Genomic DNA, 20,113 nt, shown 5'->3' with positions numbered 1-20,113 from the left:
CTCAAGAAAACGAGGGCAGTGATTCCAGCCTTCTGGAGGGATTATAATGCCCTATCATGTATTTGATATTGTGGCATACTTTTAAGAATCCTGTGAGCTTTATTTCTGGGGTGAGGTTGTGGGAGAGAGCAGGGTGAAAATGTTGAATTAACATTAGTTTTATTTTTGTCATTGGTTAATTGCCTGGAACTCCCCTTCATTACCACTTGCAGATTAAACATGAAGATAAAGTTCTCTTTCCACCAATAGGTGGCAGTATTGCTTTGGCACAAACAGTAACATTGACACACTATCATTTTTAAAAGACTTCCTAGATCTGTTGTATCTTTATTTCATTCCTAAACTCTAGGCCTCAGAGTGCCCAGTACAAATAACAATGGAATAAATATGGCACTAGCATGATATTTGAAGAAAATTGAAGAAGGCTTACCGAAATCACCCCTTCATTCATAGCCTTGCTTTTGAAAGAAATGCACACTAATTTCTCCCAGGAAGGCTTCTTTCCCATCAGGTAAACCTAGAGTGATGATTAAGGCAGAAAAAACAGGTTCCATGTTGCAAGCAGTAAATTTGCTTCTCTAAGAACCTCCAGGTTGGGTTATAGCCAATTCACTAATCTAGTCCCCAGCCTGGCAAGAATCTACTCTGAATATGTACTCACATAAGTCTCATTGACTGTTAGGATAGGACTGGAGTCAGACTCACCAATTTGTTGATTCTCTCTTAATTATTTTTAAATTTATGCACATATATATGCCCATGTAACCATCACACTGATAAGAGATTAGAACATTTCCAACATCTCAGAAGGTTCCCTAGGCCCTCTTAATTTTTTAGAATTGGGAAAACATTTTATTTCTCAACTAGTGTGTTTAGAACAAAAAGAAAGAAATATGTCACGTGACAGAAAAGTTGGGGAGAAGAATTGGCCTACTTTATACATTGGTCAGGGTCTCTGCGTAGGCTTGAATGGGAACTCTGTGACAGATGCTTGGGGGGGGGGTGGGGGGGTTGCTCAATGCAACAACGGGATGGAAGATCCCAAGTTATAGTGAGGAGATAGGGCAACTGGAACTCTTGAGTATCAATGGTGGTTGATAAATAGGTGCAATCACTGGGGACAACGGTTTGGTAGTATCTATATATGCATACCCTATGACCCCGAACTCCGCTCCCACATACAAATGCAACAAAAAATGCAAACGTACTTTCACCAAAAGACATTTACTAGAATGTTCCAAGAGCAAATGGCGGTAGAATGCATCAGTGTTCGTGATCATGCTATAGTCACACAATGTAACACCATAGAACTAAGATATGTAAACCATCCACAAATACATAGAACAATATGGGTAAATCTCACCAACATAATAGCAGGGGAAAGAAGCCAGATACAAAAAGTACATACATTATGATTCCACTTTTATGAAGCTCAGTATTAATGTATCTTCTGAAGTATGGATTGCAGTTACCCTGGGGTAGGAGTAAGGTTGGGAGAAACATGCTAGTAATATTCTGATTCTTGGTTACACAGTGTGTTTCGTTTGTGAAACTTCTTCAGCCTGTACATTTATATATATATATATATATATATATATATATATATATATATTTTTTTTTTTTTTTTTTTTTTTTTTAGAGAGAGAGAGAGAGAGAGAGAGAGAGCAATTTGGGGAGGGGCAGAGAGAGAGAGGGGTGGGAAGAGAGAGTCTTAAGCAGGCTCCATGCCCAGTGCAGAACTCTTTGCAGGGCTCTATCTCACAACCGTAACAGCATGACCTGAGCTGAAATCAAGAGTCAGAGGCTTAACCGACTGAGTCACCCAGGTGTCCCTTTACATTTACATTTACAGGTAAGTATGCTAAGTATGAAAGGAAGTAGATACAAATTTTACGTCAATTAAAGTTTTAAAAAATTAAACTTTTTAAATTATAAATTATATATAATAAGTAATAAAGTAAATAATAATAAATAAATATAATATAATAAATAAGTTATATATAATAAATTATACTCTAGCCAAGTATAGATAAAAGTCACTGCTACATGGAATGACAGCACAAGTGGATGAAGGAACTCGCATTTCAGTTAGACCCTCATAGATGGGCCAGCCTCCCTAGGTGGAGGTGGAGAATGGGCATTCTATAAACAAGCAGTGTATAAAAAAGCAAAGGTGTAGAAGTTGGGTAGAGTAAGGAACATTCGGAAAAAGACAAAATTGACCAAAGAATAAGGTTGATATAAAAAAAGAAGCAGGAGAAAGATCTCAAAACTAGACTTAAAGAGTCTAAAGAATTCAGTCTTTATTTATTGGGCAACCTGGAACTAGTGAAGTCTTTGTTTTATTTTAAGTGAGAAGCAAATGATCAAATCTCTACTTTGGGAAGAATGATGTGCAGGACGCAGTGGAGGAAGGAGCCTACAGATTGGGCGGGGGTCACGTACAAGTGTATAAACCTCCATAATCTGGCCCCTGCCCTCCCACCCCTTCAACCCAGTCCTTCACCTAGACCCACCCAGCCACAAGCCAGTCATCTAACCATTTGCAGGTCGTCGACCAAACCAAGCCCTCCTGGCTTGGGACATGAGGCTCCATGCCCTGGGAAGACCCTTTCTCTGCTCCCTCATTAGGCTTACACTGGAAAAGAGCCTTCTCCCTTCCAGCAGCATACCAAGAAGCTTTTTCACAAAATCAAAGTCTAAAAGTTCAAAACTTGTCTTCAGAACCAAAGAGTATGTACATAAACCAAATAAGGAACATAGGATGCAAGCAGTTTCTATGCTTAAATCACCTGCAAATTCTGAAGGAAAAAAAAATCTATTGATTTTTAACATATTAATTGATAACAGCCAAGCTTCAATCAGTAGTTTCTTAGCACTTCTGAGTCTTATTATTCCCAGTAGTGTAACTGGGGTCTTGATAACCACAGAAACTGGTAGTAATGTCCATAATATAAATCACCAGGGATCACCCCAGAATATAACTGCAGCCCAATTTTGTTTCAGTGTACAACGTGCTGTGACTCCCCCTTGCCACACTACCAACCAGAAAAATGCACCTTGCTTATTGGCAAGAAATTAGAAATTGGGTATTGAGTCATTGGATTTACCCGAATGGGTTCAAATTGCGAAATGTTTGAAGAAAATGTATAAGGGCAAGAGAAAATCATCTGGACATTTGCCAAGGTTCAAAAGGAAATAGGAAAACTTAAGTAATTCATATCCTGTACACTTACTAAGCAAAACACACCATTAAGCATTAAGGGCAGTCCTTTACAAATGCAGATATTGGCTACAGAGACACACATGCCAGGCAGAGGAAAATGTGAGGCCCAGATATGTGTGTGAGGGCGGGGGGGGGGGGGGGGGGGAAGGGGTGGGTTCAGTGCCAGGACCCAATCCTGGTCAAGAAGAAGAATGGAAGCCAGCTGATGCCTCTTGGAACAGGACAGGCAGCAGTGAGCTGCTGGCTGAATGAAATGAAGGGGCAGGAAGGGAATTGTTCATCTTAGGAGAAAGGTCTTAACTGAAGATCAGGACATTAAAAGCTTTAAAAGACTCACGCTCAGCCCCTATCCTCAGATTCCATCTGTCTAGGTAGGGTCCCAGGTATGGGGATTTTCCAGGTGATTCTAAGGTGTAGCAAAGATCAAGAACCACTGCGAAAGCAGGAAGGCAAGAGACTCACACCTGTGGGATGAGTTCAGGTTCCAGTACTTCTTTGATGAGAGCTCATTCTCTGTTACTCACTCACCCCGCCCCTTTCCACCCACTCCACCTCACCTCACCTCACCTCACCTCACCCACACTCACCCTACAACCACCAGCTGGGTTTTGACCTCTCTCAAGTCAGGTCCCTGGAAGTTTCCATCTTTCTCTCCCTAACCCCCAACCCTCATCCAGCACAGCTTTCTCAATCAGTCACCAAGTTCTGTCTTTTTCTGCATCTTGATTCTCAAATCTGCCCTTTCTTCTCTTCCCCATCTCTTTAGTTTCTACCTTATTCTGGGCATTATTTGTTCAACAAGTGCCTACTACTCTTTAGGTGTAGGAATTTACACTATTTTGGTGAGTGAAGCATTGCCCCTGCCCTGAAAGTTTTACAGTACAATGGAGGAGAAAAACCATAAACAAGTACGTGAACACATTAATTTAAGATTATAAATGTAAGTAGTGAGGAGGAAACAAGCAGGATGTGGTGGAGAATAGGGGAGGAAGAGGGAATCTGATTAGACAGGGAGGGCAGGGAGGCCTTCCAGGAGTCACCTAATTTCCTTCTAAACTCTCAGCATCACACATAATCCCTTTCTTATTCTCTTCCAATCCACCTCCTGAACAACCACCAGAGGGATTTTTGTAAAAGTCCAGTCACTTTCATAGGGCTCCCCAGCCTCTTGAGACCTGGCTCCCAGCCACCAACCCAGGATCACATGCCCCTGGGGCTCCGACTGCTTCAGGCCACCAGCATACACACCACTGCCCTGCCTACAATGCCCTTTTCAGGTCCTCTGTCTGGCTTATTCTTATTTGACTTTCAGAACACATATTATGTTGCCTCCTATGAGAAGCCTCATTGGACCCTCCCTAGTTTGAGGGGCACTGTCACTTTTCTAGGGTTCCAGGGCATTCCATATTTACACAAAGGACAGCTCTTGCCGTTCTGTGATGTGACTACAATTTTCCTGGTCTGCTCCTCTTCTGACTTGGAGCATCTTCAGGACAGAGTCTGTATCTTGTTCCTCTCAGTTTTTCATGCCTGGCACAGCGCTGGGCACAGTAAGGCACAGCAAAATTGTATGTATGTCTGGAAGGCCCTTTGAATACTTTTAGCCTTTTAGCTGATCCTGGTAGGTCTTAGAGGAAAATAGGGTGACCGACTGTCCCAGTTTGCTTTACAAGTACCAAAGCCAGGAGTCAAAGCCATCTTCTATCAACAAAGCCCTTGTGTCTTTCCCATAATGATGTCACAATTTCTCTACATTGTTTTAAAAGTCACTGACACTATCTAAATCACATAGCTAATTAATACATGGTCACATTATAAAACTTTGAAAAATACACATAAATGAAAAGAAAAAAAGTCACTCAAATGTCATCTCTAACCGCAATCACTATTAACCTCATGCTCCGTAACTCTCCAGACATTTTCCCACACAAAGCATCATAAACAAACATGTCCAGATTGTGATCAGGCTTATAGGTGTGTGTGCACAGGCACTGTTCTCTCCTACACAGTTTCAAGGCCATGACTGCCTTTTTTTTACTCAGAAGAGAATATTCCTCCAAACAGTTCAAAAACTGTGGTTCAAAAACAGTTGCTGGTTGGTTGCTTTTTTTTTTTTTTTTTTTTTAACATTTCAACAGTCGCTTAGAACAGGACATGTTGCTTTTTGACCATGGGTTCTATGCCTTTCTTATAGCCTCAGATTTTTCAAGGTCCAAGCCACTGCCGTCTTTCTATCCAGGGTTCTCCATCCTGCTCCAGTGACAGCGGGGTGCACTGCAACCTGCTGCTCCCCAATCATCCTGCGACTTCACTTTCCTGCTCCCTGTGCCCCACACCCCCCTCTTAGATCACTTTCTCTTATTGGTGAAATCCATCCTCAAGTAATTTTTCAAAAAAACTTGGAAAGAAAAATTCTAATCCTTAAATATTTGAAAATCACCCCTTCCCCCACCCTTTCACCAACTTCATTAATAGTTTGGCTGAGCACAGCAAGCTAGATCTAAAATTATTTCCCCCAGAATTTTGAAAGCCTCCATATTTTTCTTAGCATCTCATGATGCTAAGTTTGATGCAATTAATAGTAATTGTCCTTGTAAATCTTCTGTTTTCTGTCTCTTTCTCTCTTAGATTTTAAGGTGTGGGAGTTGTGTTTATGTGTGTAACTGCTGGGTGAAAGGAAATGTATGTTTTACTGAGACAGGCAGAATCATGCTCCCCACACCCTCAAAGATTCCATGCTCTAATCCTCAGAACCTATGAATCTGTTCTTTCCCATAGCAAAAGACAGTTGGCATACATGATTAAATTTACCGACTTGGAGCTGGGGAGATTATTCTGGATTATCTGGGTGGACCCAACCTAATCATGTGAGTTTTCAAAAGCTCTCTTTTCTGACTGGATCAGAGCTGACACAAGATAAGGAAGAGATGTGAAGTATGAGAGAGATTTGAGCTGTCACTGCTGGCTTTGAAGATGGAAGAAGGGGACCATGAGCCAAAGATTGCAGGTGGACTCTAGGAACTGGGTCTGCCCCCAGCTGACAGCCAGCGAGAAAATGAGGAGCTCAGATTTAACATCTGCAAGGAACTGAATCTGCTAACAAGGGGAATAAGCTAGAAACAGATTGTCCCCTAGAGTCTCCAGAAAGGGACACAGCCCTGATGAGGCCTTGATTTTAATCAAGACCCATACTAGACCATGACCTTCAGAATTTAAGTTAATAAATGTGTGTGTGTGTATGTGTGTGTATTTTAAATATGTATTGTTGAAAACCACTGAAATTTGTGGTAATTTGTTACAACAGCAAAAGAAAACCAATACATTTATATTTTGATAAATGCTGCCAAAATTTCATCCCAAAAGTCTGGATTTACTTATATATATACCAATAGTTGTTGAGCAAACTTTCTCAAAACCTTCACTAACATGGGATATTTTTAATAACTTAATTTTTCGAAGCTGATCCTAAAAAATATTTCATTTTGTTTTCATCAGCAGTCTTCTAATTTTTTTAAACAAGGTCAAGCACCTTTTATGTATTTGTTAAACATGTTTTGCTTTGTTTGAAATTATACTTTTTTTATCCCTCTATTTCTAACATTTCAAATAGTTATGACCATGTGTATAAAAATGTATCCTGTTAGATATTTGCTAGGTCCTTTTAATTTAATAATTTGGGTCTCCTTTCTGCTCTAGAAGCTACATTGCATATTAAACCATGTGCAGAATCTTCTAGCTTCCTAATTCAAAGTATCCTGGTCTTTATCTTATCATATCGCTGCCCAGAATGAAGGACTACATGTCTTACCTTTCCTTGCAACTACGTTTGACAGAAGAGATGTAAGTAGAATTATGGGAGAGCTGTTTAAAAATAGTTGCCACAGCTTGGAAGAACTTTTCTTTCTTTTTCTCTTTCTTTCTTTCTTTCTTTCTTTCTTTCTTTCTTTCTTCTTTTGGCTTTGCTCCTTTTTTGGACTGGATTCAGACAAAATGGCTGCAGTTCCAGCAGCCATCCTGGACTATAACATGGCCTTGACAATGGAAACCATTTACTAGATGATAGAATTGGTAAGTAACAGCCTGGTTACTTTCCTGGTGACTCACCGAAGTCACCAAACCACTTCAGAAATACCTACTTGTTTTATGTGAATGAGAGACTTCTGTCTTGTCAGTCTCTGATTCTTCTATTACTTCCTATTATATAATGCAGCTAAATCTGACCTTAATACAGAATCCCAGCATTGATCTGTTATGTCTTTTATCTCTTATATTCCCCATCTCTCTCTTTCTGTTCTATTTTCTAGGTGAGTTTCTTGACTTCATCTTTAAATCTTACTATTTTTTTTTAATTTCTGCAATTACAGTTTTATTTTCCAAGAGTTATTTTTCTTCTTCACAGCACACACTTTTGTTTTATATATGCCATAGCTTTTACATCTCAGAAGCTACCAATTGGAAAGTATCTCCTATTTTGAAGTATACTTCTGGTCTCTGAATTCTTTTTCTTTCTTTCTTTCTTTTGTTCTTTCTTTCTTTCTTTCTTTCTTTCTCTTTCTTTCTTTTTCTTTCTTTTCTTTCCTTTCCCCCTTCCTTCTCTCCCTTCTTCCTTTCTTCCCTTCTTTCTTCTGTTAATTTATCTTGAGTTTTCCTTTTCATATTGGAGAATTTCATCTGATATCTATTAATTCTTGGTTGCTGTTCACATTAAGAATGAGGCAGTAATGAGACAAATTAACATCATATGCCTCCTGATAAGATACACTCAGAAAAACACCTACTTCTGTGGTGTTCTGCCAAAAGTGTATAATCTGAATTTAATCACAAGGAAACAGTAGACAAACCTAAACTCACTGATATTCTACAATATAATTGAAGAGTAGTCTTAAATGTCAGTATCATGAAACACAAATAGTGTTTGGTGATTGGTTCCCATTAAAAAAAGATAAGAAGAGACTTGGCAACTGAATGCAACATGATCTGGAAATTTCTTTTGCTAAAAAGAATATGTTAAAAAATAACTGGCAAAATATGAATAAGATCTACAATTAGATAATTATATTATATCAATGTTAATTTTCTGATTTTTGATAATTTTTCTTTGTGTAAGAGCATGTTTAAAAAAATGTACACACTTAAGTATTTAAGTATAATGAGGCATCATGTCTACAACTGACTGTCAAATGGTTCAGCAAAAAATAAAACACACACACACACACACCTGTTTGTTAAGAAAGAGAAAAGGATAAAATAAATATGTTAAAATGTTAGTATTACAGGAATTTAGGCACAGTGTATATGGAAATTCTTTGCACTTCTCCAACTTTTCTATAAATCTAAAATTATGCCAAAATAAGAATAAAATAAGATTGTGCCAAAATAAGGGGGAAAAAAGCTTTTTTAAGAAAGAGAATATGGTGTTTTCACTCATATGTGGAATTTGAGGAACTTAACAGAAGACCATGGGGGAAGAGGTAAAAATAAGTTACAAACAGAGAGGGAGGCAAACCATAAGAGACTCTTAAATAGAACAAACTGAGGGTTGATGGGGGTGGGGGGGAACAGGAAAAATGGGTGTTGGGCATTGAGGAGGGCATTTGTTGGAATGGGCTCTGGGTGTTGTATGTAAGTGATGAATCATGGGAATCTATTCCCAAAGCCAAGACTACACCATATACACTATATGTTAGCTAACTTGACTATAAATTATTTTAAAAATTAATTAATTAATTGATTAATTAATTAAAAGAACAAACAAAAATCAAAAAGAGAATATGGCAGTGAAAGACCCTCTGGGAACTGCATGCACATGGGCTGGTTGATGGTAGGCTTCAACAGAGTTCAGGCAGGCATGAAGCCAGCTATAACCCTGGGAACCTTTATATGCCAGAATAAGGAGGCATTTACCCTGGGAGTGTTTTCGTAGTCATCTGCTCAAGTTCTTCCTAGGCAGTTTCTTAAGATTATTTAAACTTTCCGATTTTTGCCCAGGGCTAAAGGGCTGTCTGCAAATTCTTTCAGTCCATTGTCTCAGGCCCAACCCCAATTGTACTGTATTGTATTTGCTGTGTCAAAATCTAGGGCCTGCCTGGGGCTCAGTCAGCTGGAGGGGAGTTCTTGGCTACGACTTCCTCCACTCTGCTTCATCAAACAAAACTCATTAATCTGTTTTGTATCTTCCAGAAATCTGTTGAAATCTTTTGTCTACCAATAAACCTTCTATTCCCTCTTACTCCTTTGTGTTATTTTGTTTTCATTTTTTATATATTTTTATTCCTGAGCATACGCTTCCTCAGCCATCTTAAGCTAGAATTCTTTACACAATTTAATGTTAATTTTAATCTGTAACTTATTACTCAAGGAATACATTCTTTTCCTACTTTTATTTTTTTTGGCATATCTGACAATCCTTCAGCTTTCTAATATTCCATGTTATCATAAGCTTTCTCAGCTTACTATAGCTCATACTGAATTTTTAGACCTTTGTACTTTTTTGCCATACTATTTATTTGGTCACTTAGTGAAGTTATATTATTTATTTTCATAGGTATTATCTTCTATAGCTTCGCTTTATAAATTTGGGCTTGTTAAGGCCACCCTCAATTTATTCCTTTCTTTATACTTTATCTGAAGTAAGAATATGCCCAGAAGAATAGGGTAGCCCAGCACATCACATACTACCTTTTCTCCTCCCAGCCTTGGCTGATTAAACCAGGTATCTCCCCCAAATGGGCAGCCAACCCATTGATTGATCAGAGACCTTTGATTGGTGTGGCTTGACTAGAACAGATACCTAGACTAATCAGATTCCCTCCATTATGAGTTCAAATTATAAAATACAGAGATTGTTGCTGGTCATTGGTGGGCATTGAAATGGCAAAGTCATGTCAACTTAGTGGTTGAGGCAGCCTTTTGGAAGATGATGGGTAAACAAATGAAACTTATCTTCAGAGAGATAAAAATGATATAAATGTGGAAAAGAGGCTGAGATTGAGAAAGAATTTATCTTGGTTCTGAAGAGCTGTCTGATTTGTGTGAGGCCCAATTGCACAGAATCTGTAAAATATCTGTAACACTGAAACAAAATTTCCTTCCTAATAATGAAGGTAATTTGAGTGGGTATTTATTTCTTGCAACCAAAAAATAAAAAAGCCTTAACTTTATTATCTTCATTTCCTGGGGTTTGTTTCTTAAAACACAAAGAACTATTAACAAAGCTATGCATAAAAATATACATCTATATCAATCAGTACACAAATTAAAATGTCATAAGAATTAGGAGGGTTTTTTTTAATCCTCTAATAGAATGTAGGGTCTTTTTCCCCAATCCTTGACTCTTTAGTCAATTTAATCTAATCGCACCACTAGAGTAAAAATTTCTTGGGGGCGATTTCAGTTTTGTTGTTTCAAGAGTCAAGGACTAGACATGAATTTTCCATTGTGAACTCTCCTATAAGATTTCCTGCCAAAAACACATTAAGGAAACCTAATGCTTCCACTGCTCCCTTCGTTTGTCCTTCATCTTTCTCCAGAAGTCTTAAGAAAAAGACTCGATGACTTCAATGTGTTTCCATATTTGCTACTGTGAATTCATGTCTTACTCCAGTACTATCCTCTCTCTGCATCTTGATCTTTGAAGCTAGAATTTCTCCTTGGTTTTATATCAAATGGATCAGATATATCATGGGTTTTGGAATGAATATAGAGAGTTATAAGAATATCCAGCCAGAAAAAAACTATTTAACTATACTTGAGTCCTAATTTTAAAAGAGTTATAAAAGAATTCTACAACAGTCTTTTTTTCCCACATTCTGCTCTCATTTTTTTCTTAATTTATTCTAAATATTTGAGTGGCAAACAGTTGATTTTATGATATTACTGATGAACTATAAGCATAAAGACAAAAGAAAAACAAGCATACATGGAATAAGTGAGTCAGTCACAATAAATCATTAGGTTTTTGTTTCTCTTTTTCTTTCTTTCTTTCTTTCTTTCTTTCTTTCTTTCTTTCTTTCTTTTGGGGGAGTGGGGGGTTTGGAATATGTTCAACAGTGAATCCTCCAGCTTTGCTTTGCTTTTTCAGAATTACTTTGGCTCTTTGGGGTCTTCTGTGATTCCATACAAATTTTAGGATTGTTTGTTCTACCTGTGTAAAAAATGCTGGTGTAAAAAAATAATTTTTTATTATTAAATATAATTTATTGTCAAATTGGTTTCCATACAATATCCAGTGCTCATCCCAACAGGTACCTTCCTCAATGCCCATCACCCACTTTCCCCTCTCCCCCCGCCCCCCATCAGCCCTCTACAATAGTCTTCTAAAGTGAGCTCCTGAATTCGGGGACCAATGTTCTTTAATCTCTTCTACATTCCCTCCAAAAAAAAAAAAAAAAAGATTCAGAACTATGTAACTTTCAGCTATCCAATTAATGCAGTTGAATTGAATCATTTCAATTACCAGAAGAAAATTTTATTAAACTTTAGTGCCAAGTTTCAAAATGAAAATACATTTAAAACAAACTTAGGAAATAATATTAAAATTTTTAAATTGCAAAAGTCAGCAGTTAAGAGTAATGTTCCAAAATAAGCACTGCCCATCTTTGGTGAATAAGCAGTTTATTTTGGCAAGTGCAGAAGTTTGTCTTGGGTGGAATCATAATGAACCATGCCATTGCCGTTCTCTTCCAGGCCACTTAGAGATTTGCTTCTATTCAGCTATCTGATTGCTAGAACTAAAAAAAAAAAAAATGCTTCATACCATCTTCAAACAATTTTTTTCCACTTTAGTTTGTTCATAAAAGAAAATTCTGAAAAAGAATGACAAAATTGGAAAAATAAATTATCCAGAGTTCCACCATTCAAACAGATTTGCTCTCAATATATTATTCTAGTTACTTTCTACTCATAGACCAAAGAAATATATGTTAGTCACTTTTTGCATAGGATAATAAGCTAATCTACATGGCATGCTGAGGAATTTATGATCTAAATTGTAATGTACCATTTGTCCATGAATTCTCCAAGATTTACTCTTGTGCTCTAGGTCAAAGTTGCCCTGCTGGAGGAAATACTTTGGCCCCAGTGACAGTATATTCAGGTTCATGAGCACTGAGAAAGGAGAAGGAAGCATTCAAAAACACTTCTTCTCAAACATGACCATGCATAGGAATCATTTGTTGATCTTGTTAAAATGTAGAGGCACTCAGCATTTATAACAAGCTCCTAGGTGATGCAGGAGTTTCCTAGGGCACAAACACAGTTTTAGTAGCAAAATCCTAGTAATACTGGAACATAAGAAAATCTGATAGAAGAAATCTTTTGCCTTCACACATCTATCTACCATTAAGCTATTGCTACATCTCTGACCCATTTCTGGGAAGACATGGGACTATTTCTCATACTGGGAAAGTTTCCCACAGACTGAGGGTGGAGTAGGACTTATTTATTGCAATAACAAGTGAAAATATTGAGCAACTATACTGAGTCTGTCCTCTGCATGGGAGGCCATGCAGAATTCACAAAGTTTCTGTGAAGTTTGTGGCAATATCTATGACATCTCAACATAGGGGCTCCTAGGAAAAGGGTACCTTCCCCATCCCACTTGCAGTTGAATGTGGTCATGTTACCAACTTCCAGCCAATGGGATCTAAGCAGAAATATATATGCAAGCCATGTTTTGAGGGTGACAATTACGTTAAATTATTTTATTTGTCCTAGTTAGGATAAACTGCAACCCAGGTGCTGTCAGCTAGAAGTTTAACTGAAAGTGTACACCCTGATATTCCAGTCAAAAAACCCATATCCTACAAGGGAGTACTCTAAGTGTTTCTGTCATCAATATCTGGATCAACACCAGACTCACTGCTAATGTTCACAGTGAATTTCAGAAATGGGGTTTTAAGGGTGAAATTAGCAGTCTGCCAACTAGTATAATGAATGTGAAAAAGGAACTCTCACTGGTTAACTTAAAGATATGTATGACATAACATTGACTAAAATCTTCTAGAAACACTTCCCACTCGTGGATGAATAGAGTAAGAGAATCCAGTGAGGCCTGCAGCCCATACTTTTAGGAATGGTACCTGAGGCTTGATCTCTAATGACCCTGGGTCAAGCCTTTGGTTTTGGGCTACCTGGGGTATTCCTGTTTTTGGAATGTTGTCATGCTTGCCTCAATTGGATTTTTTACTCCAGGTAAGACTGGAGGTTGGAAGAGATTGGAATTGAGACCTCACTGAATTGAAAGAGCAGATACTATATTCTTATGCTTGCTTGCAAATAAATGTTTTATTAATAAATATTCACTTTTGTGGCAGAATCTGTTCTGAGACTTGGTTAGCACCTAGGAGCAAGGTTGGAGAAGTACTTTGAATCTATTGTTCTCTACCAAAAAACCCTGCGAATTGTGTGGGACCTCATTGGCTTGTGTCAGCTCACAGTAAAGAGAAAGAGGGATAGAAAGAACTGGATTTCCTGAAATCCATGGAGCAAACATAGAACTCTGGACCTTTCTCCTCCAGATGTGTTTTCATGTCAGAGAGAAATAGATGTCCAAACTGTGTCAGACATTATTATCTTATATTTTTTGTTACTCACAGCAGAATCTACCCTGACAGTCCTGTATGCCCCCATCACCATCCCAGGAAAAACCATTCCACGAACAGCTTTTGAGATTTCACCTCCCTCTCCTCATTCTTATTCACTTCTTCTGTATTTAGGATTCTCTTCACTGCCACCCTCCTTCCTCTACTTTCAGATACTTTGGAATCCCCTTCAATCCCTTCTAATCAGAAATATCTGCTCTCCCAAGGAAGGCTCATCTATGACATTGCTGCCTCGATGGGGACTTAATCATCCCCCCCTTACTATTTCAAGGAAGACAGTTTATAACTTAACTATGTTCTAATGACAGATATATCACAAGTCAGGCATTTTACCCTTAGACTTCACATCTTAGCATAGATAATTTTAAAAATAAAAATGATCAATGGTTCAGGATCAAATATAACCCAAAGCCTATATAACATGGTATGGAACTTCTGGCCATTTTATATTTATTTTCTTCATCTCATCCTTTGCATTCATTTCACAGATTTTTTTAAAGTGGTTTTTCAAGATTACAAATACCTCAAGACTATATAATGTTCAAGATTACATAACATGGCCTTGACAGTTAGTATACCTTTCAGGCTTATTATCGTTCTTTATCCTTCTCTTCATGCTTCCTTTCCCACTTCTTCAATAACACAGAAAATGGAACTAAAAAAAAGGCTTCACATTCCTAAGACCTCTCTTTTTGCACAGCAGAGTACCATAATTTGGATTTTTGGAGATTTCCTCTTTATGCAAAGTGCAGTCCATAAAGAAAGCAGTAGAGTGTAATGATTTAGCATATGTTCTAGAGTCAGTCTGAGTTCAAATCCTGCCATTAGCTATGTGCCCTTAGGCAGGTAACTTTATTACTCTGGGCCTTAGTTTCCTCATCTAAAACATGTAAATAATAATAATGCCTCCCTCCCAGGATTGTTGTAAGGACTAAAGAAGATAATCAATGTAAAGAATTTAGTATAGTGTTTGCCATGCAGTAAACATTTAATAGCATTCACTTATTCAACAAATAATTATTCAATATGTGCTATAAATAAAGTACTGCTTAACATTGTAGGGAATTAGAAACTGAGGCGGACAGTGTTTCTTCCCTTAAGAAATTTATAGTCCAGTGGGAGAAATAAAAGAACAAAGTGTATGACTACAATAGAAATGGATAATGCTAACATATTCAGATAAATTATTTATTGCACTATATTAAAGATAGTTGCAAATTCTTTGTTATTCTTGATCTGGAGTCCAATTCCTTCCCTTTGAATCTAGGTTGGCCTTTGGAACTTACTTAACTAACCATATAACGGAAGTGATGTTCCAGGACTTTCACCCAGGTCTGCTGTAGAACATTTGCTCTGACAGAAGCCAGCCATCACACAAGAAGTCCACGTATGTGGAATTGTCACGCTGTAAGGAAGTCCAAGATATCTATATGGCAAATCTGCATAGAAAGAGCACTAGACCTGACTGTTCCAGCCATCCCAGCCCAGGAATCAAAGTGAATAAACTGTCCTCGCAGCATCTTGGCACCTCCAGGAAATGCAATGTGGAGAATAACTGAGAACCCAAATAACGGCCGAGATTGAGTCCTCAGATAAGTCGAGCCATCCCAGCCAACTAACTCAGTAGGACTTTAGATAAGCCATGTAAACCATCCTTACTACAGGTTACTTATTTCAAACGGGGTTATGATAGCTGTCTTTCTTATGTCTTGATGTATACTGGGATAAAGAAAATATGCAGAAAAGAGTTAGCAGAGTAGACCTGAGACTGCTAGTCTTTGAAAGGTTTACTTGCAAAAGTGGCCCTTGGCTGGCATCGGGGAACATGGCTGCGAAACAGTTCCCTACACTGACATAAAACTTTCCCTAAATGACAAGGTGGCTCCCTATGGCTAGACTGCTTCTACAAACAGTCTGGCTTATGCTGAACATGTGCTTTCCTTCTAGGAGTCTGGGATTTGGGTATGTGATGAGCATAGGGTGCCTATGTGACCACCTTTGATAAAAACCTTGAGCACCAAGTCACTAATGAGCTGCCCCAGTAGACAACACTTTGCATGTGTTATCACCTCTCATTGCTGAAGGAATTAAGCCACCCCACTGAGAGAGGCTCTTCCAACCTGGAACCTGATATTTCCCCCAACTTCACCTGATGCATCTTTTCCTTTTTTGATTTCACTTCGTATGTTTTCACTGGTAATAAATTTTAACCATGAGCACAAATAGATGCTAAGTTCTGTGAGACCCTTTCTAGCAAACCACTGGACCTGGGGGGTGATCTTGGGGACCCTCGATGTACAACATTTAAAAAATTGTGAAGGATCTTAGAGAGTTCTTCAACTTTTTTTTTCTTAAAAGGAGGTCCCTCTTAATTTTCTCATGTTCTTGCTCTCACCCCTCCTTCCCAGAATATGCATATTGAACTTCCTTCTCACCTAAAGCCAAAGTAGCATGGGGACATCAAGACACTATTGGAGATTACACTTAGTTCTTCAGGACTTGAGCAGCTGTGTAACTGCCATCCGGCAAACATATATAACATATATAACAAGCAATCATGCCTGCATTTTATTCTTTACCCAATTGTGTTTGCCTTGTGGGTATAGTATAGGAGCTTTTACTTTACTGGGCTAAAGATATTGAAATTCTTTTTTAAATATTTACCATAAGACCAAACTGGTGATAGAAAGTATTTTCTTTACAATTAGATAGCAATACTTCATAAATGCATGGCTAGCCAAAAAAGAACTGGCACCACAGCATCAGCAAGAGTTCACATCCACCTCATAAAACCTGTGCAGCACATCCTGCCATACAGCATATCCATCTCACACTGTGTAATATGCATGACTTACTTTCAGATGGTTTTCCTGATAAACTTTGTGATTTTACTTTGACAGGGCTGAATATCATTTCTTTAATCTCAGAGAATGACAAGAGCTTACCTACTATGGCAAGCAAAGTCCTTGGATTTGGCTCTAGAAATCAACTGAGCACAGTATATTTTAGGAATTCACGCAATAAGCCAGTAACTGAATATTGTGTGCTAAGCACTTTAAATCATGCTGTGGACACAAGACTGAGACTTAGGAGACCAAGTCCTAACCCAATCTGTGTTCTAAAGATATGATTTTGGTAAATAATTTATCCTTAGTGGATCTCTATCACATCAGCTGTAAAATGAGAGCGTTCACATGAACCATTTTTTTCAATCTCAAACATTCTATGATTCAACGGTAATATAAAGTATGGGAAGATAAGTGCCAAATAAGAGGGTACACAGTTATTTTGTAGGAGGGAGAGGTTCTTGGGGGTGAGAATGAAAAAATTTAATTGGCCAGAAAAGAAAGAGAAGGGCACTTCTTTCAGAGGAAGGAGCTTAGATAAAGGTGTGGAGACAGAAACATTTCAAGATAAAGATAGTAATAGCTAACCATTGTTGAGTATTTACTAAGGTAATATATATTACCTTATTTAACTTGTGTAGCAATCCTAGGTATTGTTATTATTCCTGTTTTACAGAAGAGAAAACTGAAGCACAGAAAGATTCAGATTTTTCACAAGGTCACGTAGTGAATGGTAGAATCCAGATGTGAAGCAATCTGATACTCTAGAGAATAATTCTAATTGTCATTATGGCAGTCATGTGTGAAAGTCAGCAATAAAACTCTTCTCCCAAGCACTGTAGTTTAGATACAATTGACTGGAAAACCAGCATAAACAGGAAATAACAGGCCATCATCAAGAAGAATCATGATGGTTACCTTTCATGGAATGCCATTTGTGTGCTTTTCATTTATTAGCTCTAACCTTTGCAGATGTTTTTTGTTTTTATTTTTGTTTTAAATTACCATTTTACAGTTAAGAAATTTGAGCCCAGCAAGTTCAACTTGTTAGGTCAAGAGCTGTTAGGTGGGAGAGTTGGGATCCAACCCTGCGTTTGTCTGGCTTCATACTATTCTCCTACGCCGTGCTAGATACTTGGTAAGAAAAAAATAAAAAACACAACTATTTGTAAATATTAAAAACAGCTGTTTCCTACTGCATGCTTTTATTTACATGACATTCTAGAACAGAGAAAAGTAGTCTATAGAGACAGGAAGCAGATCAGTGGTTGCTTGGACAAAGGGGAATGAGGGGGCTGACTAAAAAGAAATACAAAGGAAATTGTTTTGAAAGATGGAAAAATTTTATGTTTTGATTATGGGGTTGACTATGTTTGCACTATATTTGTCAAAATTCATTGAACTGTATGCTTAAAATAGTTGCGGTTTATTACATGCAAATTATACTTCAATAAAGTTGATTTTTTAAAAATCCAACTGAATCCAGTATTTGGTCCTCTAGCTAGAAGCTGGGGCCACTGGCATTGTATGTCTTTTCATAGGCCTGGAGCATCATGGTGGATGTGAAATACCACCTCTTAGCAACCATTCTGAATTCTTCTATGGTTTCTTCTTATACTGCAAAGGCTCAAAAGCTCCAAAGCACATTTCTCTGACTCTTTCACAGCTAATGTTCAGATTATGAGTTAAATACACTCAAGAGACTTGAAAAGAAGGGGCGAGATCAGGGCCACCTGCCTGTCATTTGTTGCTCCTGGCAAGTAAGACCATGCAGACATTGGAGTTCTTTTGCAACCACATCCCAAATGTTCACTGTCTAGCTCCATGAGGGTTAGAAGTTAGTGACTGCAAGGGTGACAGTGTTTTCACGATCCTCAGATTGCAATGACAGCAGTGTCTGCAAGATTCAAAAGTTTCCCCAAAAGACTCTTGACTGTATTCACTTACGACTGTGGCAGGGGCAAGAGCTCCCCTAGCAAACCAGATGAATAGTTATCTCCTGGGAGTTATTTCTGGCGTTTTGGTTTAGATGCTGCTCCTCCAGCTCGCCAACGATTCTGCAAGCACCTAACTGCTTGTATTAAATCTCTTTTCTGCTTAAAATTTGCTGGAATGGTTTTTATTCCCCTGGAACTACACATTGACATCGCTATGAAAGATGGTGTGGGTTTCTTCAGTCATAATGGAAACTAAAATAATTAGCAGCAGCATCAGAGTAACAGCAACTTTTTCTGAGTACTTTCTCTCAGAACTCACTGGGGTCCACGCAGAGGATGGTTTTATTCTTTTCTCTATCCTACTCAAACTCTGTGGGTAGATTCATCCACTCCTCCATGAATGAAATTAAAGTCTTACTTTTTCAGTCACTCTCAGATCATAAAAATCCTCCAATTCATTGCAGTCCTCCAAATCAACTCATTTCAGTCCTTGAAATGTCCAGTCTAGGGCCATTAGCATATAACCCAATGCCTCATCTAGTTTAAAGCTTATTTATGCCCTCAGCTTGAGCTTCCTTTGGGTTGGAAGGCCTGTCATTTTGGGGGAGAGAATACGGTTGGTTTCTGCTCCATTTCTGTGTAAAATATTTCTTCCCCATGTCCCTTCCCCCCACTAGGCTGCTTCAGGATCTTCTGCGGTTGGAATGTGGTCAGGAAGAGGTAAAACTAGTCCCTAAAAAAGTCTCTAAACTGGTCTGAATATAATCTGGCATTTGAGCCCTTTGGGTATGGCAGATTTCCAACACCGCTACTTTCTCTGCTGGCTTGCTGACATTGCTTCCTCCAAGAAATCCCACCGCAGCCTTCCAGCCTCCAACCCGCATCTTTCCAGACTGCACAGTAATGAGTCCTCCTCAGTTTCTGTATATGATGGTATACTCCAACTTCTTTTTGCTGAGGTCCAGTTTGGCACAAAGCCTTCTTGGGCAGCCTTTTCAAACTCCATCCTGCCAGCCCACCGGGCCCACGAGAAAACTCCCCAGCTTGTTGCTCTGCTCTCAGTGAGGAGGATCTGGGCCCCTGCAGCCACCAGGCAGGCAACATTACCCAGAGCCTTCCACATTTAATTTCCCAAGGCACAAGTCAAACATCAGTTCCTACTTCCCCTCAAGCTCCGAAGGGTCCTTGTCACCTGACTTGAGGTGAGAGGGAATCACTCCTCTCCCCTCCCACATGAGGAGTAGGAGAACAACTCTCAAAACAAAACAAAACAAAACCAAAACAAAATAGAATTCTCTTGTCAGCCGTGGTTCCATTATCAGTAGAAGATGGGTGATTGCATATGCCAGCCCAAGTTGTTTCATACTGTATGAGCATGTCTCACATAGGTGGTTTAGCAACTCAGTTTAGAATGTGGAGGTACTTTGTAATTGTTTACTTCGTTTTTGGTCTTGAAGCCATGAAATTTTGGTCTTTAAGGCCAAAATTGAGACAAAATGTTAT

The 20,113-nt window shown here is 38.5% G+C and overlaps 1 protein-coding gene across 2 annotated transcripts in view; it reads right to left on the bottom strand.

Annotated features, from left to right (window-relative positions):
* ASNS (asparagine synthetase (glutamine-hydrolyzing)) overlaps positions 1-20,113 on the bottom strand; it is a 138,980-nt gene that overhangs the window by 109,126 nt on the left and 9,741 nt on the right. For both annotated transcript variants that reach the window (XM_053218413.1, XM_053218414.1), the window contains exon 4: positions 431-517. The gene's annotated coding sequence lies outside the window, so the exon portion shown is untranslated. The remainder of the gene's footprint in view (positions 1-430; positions 518-20,113) is intronic.

This window comes from Acinonyx jubatus, chromosome A2 (assembly GCF_027475565.1).
Source record: "Acinonyx jubatus isolate Ajub_Pintada_27869175 chromosome A2, VMU_Ajub_asm_v1.0, whole genome shotgun sequence".
Taxonomy (NCBI): Eukaryota; Metazoa; Chordata; class Mammalia; order Carnivora; family Felidae; genus Acinonyx; species Acinonyx jubatus.
The sequence above is the reverse complement of the archived record's forward strand: the minus strand, read 5'-3'. Positions and strand labels throughout refer to the sequence as shown.